Here is an 8968-nt window from a genome sequence, read left to right as displayed (position 1 = left end):
AATGTAACACGTACAGTAGTAGCACCTCGTGTGGCTAATTCAGTGACATGATTCCTTGCGAAAGGTTTCTGTTTTGTGTTTTAACATCTCAACACAACTCCTGTTTCATGTGCAAGGGAGGGCCCATGCTATATAATGTCACTCGCGACAAGTGTAAGTCCATGTGTGTGTGTGCACACACACATGGACTTACACACACACATTGGCCCACACGCACAAAGACATCGACTTTAGACACACATAAATGGACTCACACAGACAGACATCGACTTTAGACACACATACATGGACTCACACAGACAGACATCGACTTTAGACACATACATGGAGTTACACACACATATGGACTCACACACACACACACACATGGACTCACACACACATGTGTGTGAGTGTACACACAGGTGAGAGGGAGTACGGGAGGGGGAGGTGGGAGGGAGGTGGGAGGGGGAGGGGAGGGGGGAGGTGGGAGGGAGGGAGGGGAAGTGGGAGGGAGGAGGAGGTGGGAGGGGGAGGGAGGGGCAGGTGGGAGGTGGGAGGGGGAGGTGGAAGGGGGAGGGAGGGGAGGTGGGAGAGGTGGGAGAGGGGGGAGGGCGAGGCATGGAGGGGGGGAGGCGTCTGCCAATGGGAGGAGACGGAGGGGGCAGCTGCTGCCCAATGAGCGATGTTCACCAGGAGGGGGGGGGGGGTGACGCCAGTGACCGGCTGGAGCGCGGCGGCCGAGCCGACGGCCGGCGCCCTGGGCTGGCGGCCGGGCGATCTGGGCGGGCCCCGGTACCAGCAGCGGGAGGCGCGCATCTGCAAGCTCGGCCACGGCAGCTGGGCCGGCTCCCTGCACAAGTCGGCGGACCTGCGGGGAGGCTACGGCGACGACGGCGACGGCGCCTCCTCCGACCACCGACGGCACCCGGGGAACGCGGCTCGGTCGTCGTCGCCCAAGGGGCACCGGCTGCGCGAGGGCGTGGAGCTCGTGCGGCAGCGCTTCCGCTTGCCGGGGCGGCGCCGGGGCGCCGGCGGGGAAGGCGCCGGCTCCGAGCCGGACGTGTCGGGCGGTAGGACGCCGACTAACGGAACGGGAGGAGGTTGCGGGCGGCTCGTCGGCGTTCGATTGCCGCCGGCGATTGGTGCCGCATCCGGCCGAGATCCGCGGCATCGGCGCCGGTGCCGCGGGGACCGGAGCCGATGGACATCGGCGGTGGTGGATGGTGCAGGTGCCGGTCGGTTCGTGTTGGTAAACGGTGAATTCCCAGGTCCTGTTCGGACACCACTCGCCACTGATGCTATCCGTGACCAGGGATCTGACTCGGGTCGTCGGACATGCGGAGCAGTGCGCTGACTGCTGTGTGTGTGGGGGGGTTCACAAAGCCATCGATATCTCACGCGCGTGATCCCGCGTGTGTTTCATGAGCCTTCACAATCGACGTTGAGCCATTGGTCCGTATCGTTTTTAACTGTTACAGCTCCTCCAGGAAAGTTCGATCATCAAAATAATAATCATCATCAGGTGTGGTGAAAACCACACCTGATGATGGATTCGTTTTAGCGGCGAGCCCTTTGTGTGTGTCGTTCAACGACTTTGTCTTGTGCGGTCTCTAGCTCTGGCCACACACGCAACAAGCAAACAACAACACACATATCTTGATGACTTTGCGAAAACCTTTGATCGCCTCTTTTTTGTATTGTGCTGAGATCCTAAAGTATAAGAACGGCGTCACGGTTATTGTGAATGGCTTTGCGTTTATCGAGTACGTGTTGGGACCAGTTCCGCCGTGATGTTATGACAAGCCGGATGTTACTGGAAGAGGTTTATATTGTACAAGTTCCTAAGGGATGCTTGTTTTTACAACGTAGCACTTTGAGATCTCTTTTACCGGTGGCAAAATATAGTAGTAGGTGTTTACCCTTTTAAACTGGTACAAAACTGACACCTTTATTCAAGGCATCATGTTTGCAATAACCACAACACAAGTAGTCAAAAAAGCAAACAAAAAGAAGCAACTCTGATAATGATAATAATATGCACTGTCCTTGAAGTTGTGGTTATTGCAAACATGATGCCTTGAATAAAGGTGTCAGTTTTGTACCAGTTTAAAAGGGTAAAAACCTACTACTACAACGTATCACTTGTTCGTAAATGGTCAAATTTGGGATGTTATGACAATTAACGACCCTCGTAAACGTCAATTCACTCCAACAGCTTCTACAAGACTCTGTCGCATTGCTATCTGCGTTACCAGAAACAACTGAAACGATTAACGTACACGCGATATTTTACAATCCTTTTTTGTTATAAGTGGGGAGGAAAAAAACACGGATTTTTATTTGTTAAACTGCGAAGGCAGCTTTAAGGTGCGGAATATATCCAGATACCGTATTGTTTTAGTTGTTGTTGTGATACTGTGATGGCAGTGGAACATATATCAAGTTCCACATGACAAGCCACTTTGTTGAGCTTTCATTTGTAGCCCGGTCGCTTCTGAAAATGAAGCTATTAGCCCAGTGGGCCTTACTTATTAAGATACATTGTTTCTTTTTACGTGTATCGTTTTTTTAAAGTGATTCGTTTACCGTTCCTGTGGTTTGCACTCCAACCGTGTTTTGATATTGTTGTTGTTGTTGTCACTTTCTGACGTGCCCCAAAGAGCTACCAAGAGAGAGCTTGACAGCTCGTAGAATCCCGCCAGTGTTTATAAATATTACAATTCTGATAGCCAAGCACAATCCACCTTCAATCGGCAGCTCGATGTGCACCTGTTGAGGCTCTCACCTGTCCGGGCTGTTGACGTACGCAAACGGGTTTTGATTCCTTACCCGTACCCGTACCCGGCCGCACCAGGGTCGCAAATGGATACCCGCACCCGTACCACCGCTCCTCTCCACGATGGAGACCGCTCTACACAGAGACCTGTTTCAAGTGTTCAGGCGTCATTGACGCTCGCCCGGTGGAGCGGTGGCGCCGCGGTTTCAGCGCATTTGCGTTCTGGACCCGGAGAGCCGAGTTCGATTTCCCGAACAGACACTGGAACATGAGCGGGACAGAGGCGTGACATCTTGCACGCGCTGCGTCTCGCCCACCCGCGGGCAACTGGCAATAGCCAGAGGGGCCTCCGCTGCGTGGGCATGGAGAAGGAATGGAACGTGAACGCGGCGCAGTTGTGGTCTGGGCCGAGCGCGAGACTCCGAAGCGATTTGGCAACAGCGCTGGCGTCGAGCCCAGGGTCTCTCGTGCTGGACGAGAGTTGTCGGCTTCGATGGTCGTGTGCGGAGACACCGAGGCGAGGGGTGTAAGTAGCCGACCTTTGGTAAACATGGCACGGGAACAAATGGCACATGTGGACACCGGGACACAAACATTTGACGATGAAACAGGACTCTACTAACAGTTAAAAGTGGTGTGCTAACAGTTATAAGTACTGTACTGACTGTTGTATACAGATATGAATGAAAGAGTTGATTCATCCCAAACCCCGAACCTGTTTCATTGTGCCTTCTTTCTCTCCAGAATTGATCACTCGTGCCATTTTTACTTCCTTTACCAGTTTTACCTGTGACATTTTTATCTGTTTTACCTGTGCCGAGGTGCCTTCTTCCAATAAATGTTTTTGGAAAAAACCATGAAACTCAATCAATGGCTGTCTATCTCTCACTCTTCGTCTCTCTCTCTCTCTCTCTCCGTGTCTCTCTCTCTGTCTCTCTCTCCGTGTCTCTCTCTCTCCGTGTCTCAGGGCGGTCGGCCTCTACGAGAGCGCCTCCTCCGCAAAGGTGAACTGGCCAAAGTGCCAGGCGCTGTGTCTGGGGCCGCGGGGGACGATGCGCGCCGTGACGCTCCCAGGGGGGGTGGAGTGGGGCACGGAGGGCACCAATTACCTGGGGGTGTACCTGGGTAACCCGGCCACTGTGGCCAAGAATTGGGAGGATGTGGCGGAGAAGATTGGAGGGAGGTTACAGGCGTGGGCCCGTTTCGCTCCGCAAATGTCGTACAGGGGACGGGTCCTCGTCGTTAATAACCTGGCGGCGGCCATGCTGTGGCATAAGGCCAGAGTCCTCCACCCCCCAGACTGGCTGTTGACGAAAGTACAGAGGGCCTTCACCTCCTTCGTCTGGCACGGAAGGCACTGGCAGAGGCCGGGGGTCCTCTGTTTGCCAGTGAAGGAGGGAGGCCAGGGCCTAGTGAGCGTCGCCAGCAGGGTGATGGCGTTCAGGGTCCTGGACATAAGGCGCCTGCTGTACGAGCCGGAGGACCAGCCCTGGAAGGCCCTGGCCCTCGGTTTGCTGAGACAGGCCGGAAGGCTTGGGTACGGCCGCGAGCTCTTCCTGACGGACCTGGGGCTGGTAGACCAGTCGCCGCTGCCAAGGTATTATCGCAGCCTGCTAGATGCTTGGCGTAGTCTTGAATGGGAAAGGGCGCCCGCGGACTATGATGCGAACCTTTTTCTGCAGGAGCCGCTTTTTGCTAACGACCTCTTCCAGGGCCTGAAGGAGGAACGCACCCTGACCGCGCGGTTTGTTGCCGGAGGGGTGAGCAGGGTCAGCGACCTGGTGGACCCTAGCCGGCGAAGGTGGAGACCGGCTATGGAAATCTCAGAAGCGGCCGGGCTGCGCTCCATGCTCGCCGGGACCAAACTGTTGCGGGAAGTCCTGCGGGCGACGAAGAGGCTCGGAGTGGGGCTGGGAGAGTCGGGCGACAGGGAGGGACCCTCCTTCCCCCAGCTGACCTTCTCCTGTGCCGTCCCCTCTGATCGCGAGGACCGGGGAAAATTATTAAAGATGGAGAACAGCAGGAGTGTCTCGCTGGCGGAAGTCAGCAAGAAAAAGCTCTACACCGCCTGCGTAAAGGCACTGCACTTCCAGGACTTGGAGGAGCTGCCAGACACGAAATGGAGGGGATATTTCTCTGAGCTGACGGACGCTACCCCCCAGTGGCGTGATATGTACCGGCCCCCCACTGCCAAAAGATGTGGCGACCTCCAATGGAGAGTAGCGCACTGGACTGTACCATCGGCGGTGTGGGTCAGCCGAGCCGTGCCGGGAGCTCCGGACACATGTGCATTTTGCGGACTGAGGGAGGACCTGGCCCACCAGTTCCTCAAATGCAAAAGGCTCGCCCCGCTGTTCAGTTTCCTGGCGGAGGTGTTCGGGAGACTGGGCACCCCGTTTTGCGAGAGCGGCTTTGTGTACGGAGTGACCGGGACGGGGGGCGACAAGCGGCACGTCGCGAACTTTGTGTGCGCCCAGGCCAAACTGGCGATCTATATGACCCGGAAGCGGAGGCTGGAAGGCGGCAGCGGTGGCTGTGGAGTGCTGGCGATGGTGCAGGCCCTCATAAAGGCGCGGCTCGAGTTAGAGTTCGCCTATTACGGTCATGCCGAGGGGGAGAGTGACTTTCTGAAGAAATGGGGGTGCGCCAAGGACGCTCTGTGTACAGTTGTGCAGAATGCACTAATCTACACGTTTTGACCCCTCCCCCCCCCCCCCCGTTTTATTGTCCAGTCGTGCGGGACTGACGCCGCTGTTTGCTTTATGGTGATTGTCACTGACACTGAACGAATTTAATTTGTCACTGGTTGCAGAAATGGTCGCTTCCGAGTGGCTTACAAGGCACAGCAATATTCCAGCGCAATTTGCGCTGGGGAAATAAAGTTTTCAAAAGTCAAAAGTCTCTCCGTGTCTCTCTCTCCGTGTCTCTCTCTGTCTCTCTCTCCGTGTCTCTCTCTCTCCGTGTCTCTCTCTCTCTCTCTCCGTGTCTCTCTCTCTCTCTCCGTGTCTCTCTCTCTGTGTGTCTCTCTCTCTCTCCGTGTCTCTCTCTCCGTGTCTCTCTCTCTCTCCGTGTCTCTCTCTCCGTGGCTACTACGTGTGTAGTAGGTTCAAGGAGACTTGGACGACGTAGTCGGATGCACACTTATTTATTAACCACAGTTGTATATTACAGGCCGAGATATACAACACTGGAAGGGGTATCGGCCCCTTCACCCATCTAACAGGGAGATCACACAATCTCTGTCACGGCTAGCCTACTCCTAGGTCCTCCACTACAGGGCTAGGGGAGGCTAGCTAACCCAGCTCTGGTTAAGCTGGGATTACGGCACCCTGAGTCCCCAGACCGGCTCTTACAAGAACATCGGCTCTGGCTCTTGGGGCCACGCCACTGGCTTGCCCTGGTCGGTCCTGAGAAGGACAGCGATCCAGGGGAGTCCCAGGGCCTATCTAGCCGCTCATTGCTTCGCTGGTTAAGGCTGAACACTGAACCCCGAGCCCTCCGGCTCACCGCCTTGTATAGCAACTTCCCCCCTGAGGGGTGGGGCGGCGGGGGATCCCAGCTCCGTGTCAGCCCCCCAGACTGAACGGAGCGGACGTCGATGTAAGCATCTCTCGGCGTACGGGCATAGCCACGCCCAGTGTGTTAAGCCCTCCGTAACACCTCTACACAGGTAGGAACAATATGTTCCAGACTGCCCACTAGGGATTGGTTGTCTGTCGTGCATATATATAATATAAACAGCGAACAGATCTGGGGTCTGTGTGTCTGTCTGTGTGTGGGCGAGCGAGCGAACGGATGTGGGGTCTGTGTGTCTGTGTGTGGGCGAGCGAGTGAACGGATGTGGGATCCACGTATTGGCCTCCGCTGCCCTCCTGGGTAAATCCTCGTGCGACAGAATTGTCAACTGGTATGAAGCGGGAGATGTTCTGTGGACCACTCAAAATCCAGGGCCTCGAACGGCAGCCCCTGCTGCCCCTGGTGATTGTGTATGTACAATCTCTTTTTACTTTATTAATAAAATTTAAGATTTTTTTTTAATGAGCAGTGCCACCTGTTCCCGAGTTTGGGGCTTCCTGACTCCGGGGCGGTGCGACCCTGAGAGACGTTGACGGATGCTGAGGAACCCACGGCGTCGCCCTCCATCCTGACCGTGCGTGTCTCTGCATCTTAAGGCGTGAAAATATTGTTTAGCCAAGGGGGGGTATTTATCCCACTCGGGTCCAAATATACAGCAACAAACAACAGTCAATTTGTACTGAATACCTCTTCAAAGAAATGTCCATAGTACAGGTTCACTCTCCAATGGGTGACACTTTTTTTTTTATAAAACATTAAATTAGCATTATACAGTTTTTCAGTACAATGTCAGAAATACAATTTTTTTTGGTGTAACATCAAACGTGCAGTGTGCAAATGTGTGGCCGTGTGTGTCTATGGACGTGTGTCCTTTGTGGTTTCACTTCACGTGGCCTCAAGGCGCACATAGCCTGGTACAAGCGCCGTGGTGACGTCACCGCCACTTAGTGGCGCTTGTTGTTGTTGTCTCTGGTTGTGTGTCTGTGGATGTCCTTGTCTGTGAGTGCAGGAGGTGGCGCTGTCGGATGTCAGCAGCACCATACCGACCTCCCAGAATGAGCACAACAGCAGCGATGGTTCAAAGGAGGCGCCCTGCTGAGAGGGTGACGCTGATAAGGGACTCGAGAAGACGCTCCCCACGTCCTCTACTTATAACAAATATTTATAAACAAAATTATACATCGAGCCTGGCAGCCTGGCAGGAATCGAACTCAGGAATCGAACCCGCGTTAACCATTACACCACAGACCCCGCTTGACGATGAGAGGATGTGTAAAACATCTATAATGTTCATTGTTTTGTGTGAAGATTAAGAGGGAGGTACGGGTTCTATTGATGATTCAAAGGGGGGCACCCCGATTAATAAAAAGGCTCCGATAGGGATGGGACATTGTGCTACACATCTCAAATGCACGTCCAGTACAAGGATATACGGTGTGAATGTCTTGCTAACAACACAGAGCTCGCTAACACACACAACTGGCACGCGAGTAGCTACACTGGGACCCGCTCGCTGTGAGGGAGAGTTCGCTGTAGCTGGTAGCGAGAGCGCCCAACAACTTGCATTGCTCGCTGCGTTGTTTAGGTCGACGGATCGATCTCCGCATCCTCCACGGGGAATATATTTTTTTTAAATCAAATTTTAAACGTCACGCCCCAGCGTTATTGTTCGTGACATTTTCACATTGGTGAATCAGATTGACCTCGATTTTGCTGTGTGAAATGTCTTACTAACAACACAGAGCTCGCTAACACACACAGCTTGCACGCTAGTAGCTACACTAGGAACCTCTCGATGCTACAGAGATATCAGCGTACCTGGTCGCGTGCTCACGCCACTAAGTATCCTGATCTCTCCGATGTTTTGGTCGCCGGATCGATTCCCGCATCCTTCACGGGGAATATTTTTTTAAAATCAAAATTTAAATTTAACGCCCCAGCGTTATTGTTGGTGACATGTTCACATTGGTGAACCAGCTTGACGTCTTGTCGCCCTCGATTTTTGATTATGATTTGCAGTTTAAGAAAACCGAATCTTTGTTGATTGAAAAGTGCGGCGCGAGTTGCTCGCTGCGCGTGAAGACTCCCGCCTCTGGGCGGCAGGCGGCGCTCGTGAGAACGCGAGAGGCGGCAGCTGAGAGCTGCATGATACAATAATTATTTTATCATGTTTTATTTGGATTATTTTATTATTTCCATTCTACGTGTAAAGTAGTAACTCGGCAGGAGACGACTTCACGGGTAGCACACTCTTTATTTTCACCAACTTGTAGTTACACGGATGACTAACACCCTACTTCGTTACACGGGTGACCAACACCCACTTAGCTACTCGGGTGACTCACACCCACTCAGCTACACGGGTGACTAACACCCACTCAGCTACACGGGTGACAAACACCCACTCAGCTATACTGACACGGGCTCTTACGCCCCGTAGCCTTCCGGGACACACCCAGCCGGCGGTGCCCGTCTCGGCTCTGGGTACCACCGTCCCGACCCACACGGGCGTCAGACTACGGGTCCCCCAGTCTCGGCTCCGAGCCACACAGGGCCCCGGTCCTCACAAGGACGGCGGGACTAGGGGTCTCGGGCCACTACCTCCTCCACCCCGTCTTCGGTCTTCAACTGGTT

This window comes from Lethenteron reissneri, unplaced genomic scaffold (genome assembly GCF_015708825.2).
Source record: "Lethenteron reissneri isolate LAM-NWPU_2019-01 unplaced genomic scaffold, ASM1570882v1 scaffold_640, whole genome shotgun sequence".
Classification (NCBI taxonomy): domain Eukaryota; kingdom Metazoa; phylum Chordata; class Hyperoartia; order Petromyzontiformes; family Petromyzontidae; genus Lethenteron; species Lethenteron reissneri.
Note: the sequence above shows the minus strand (reverse complement) of the source record.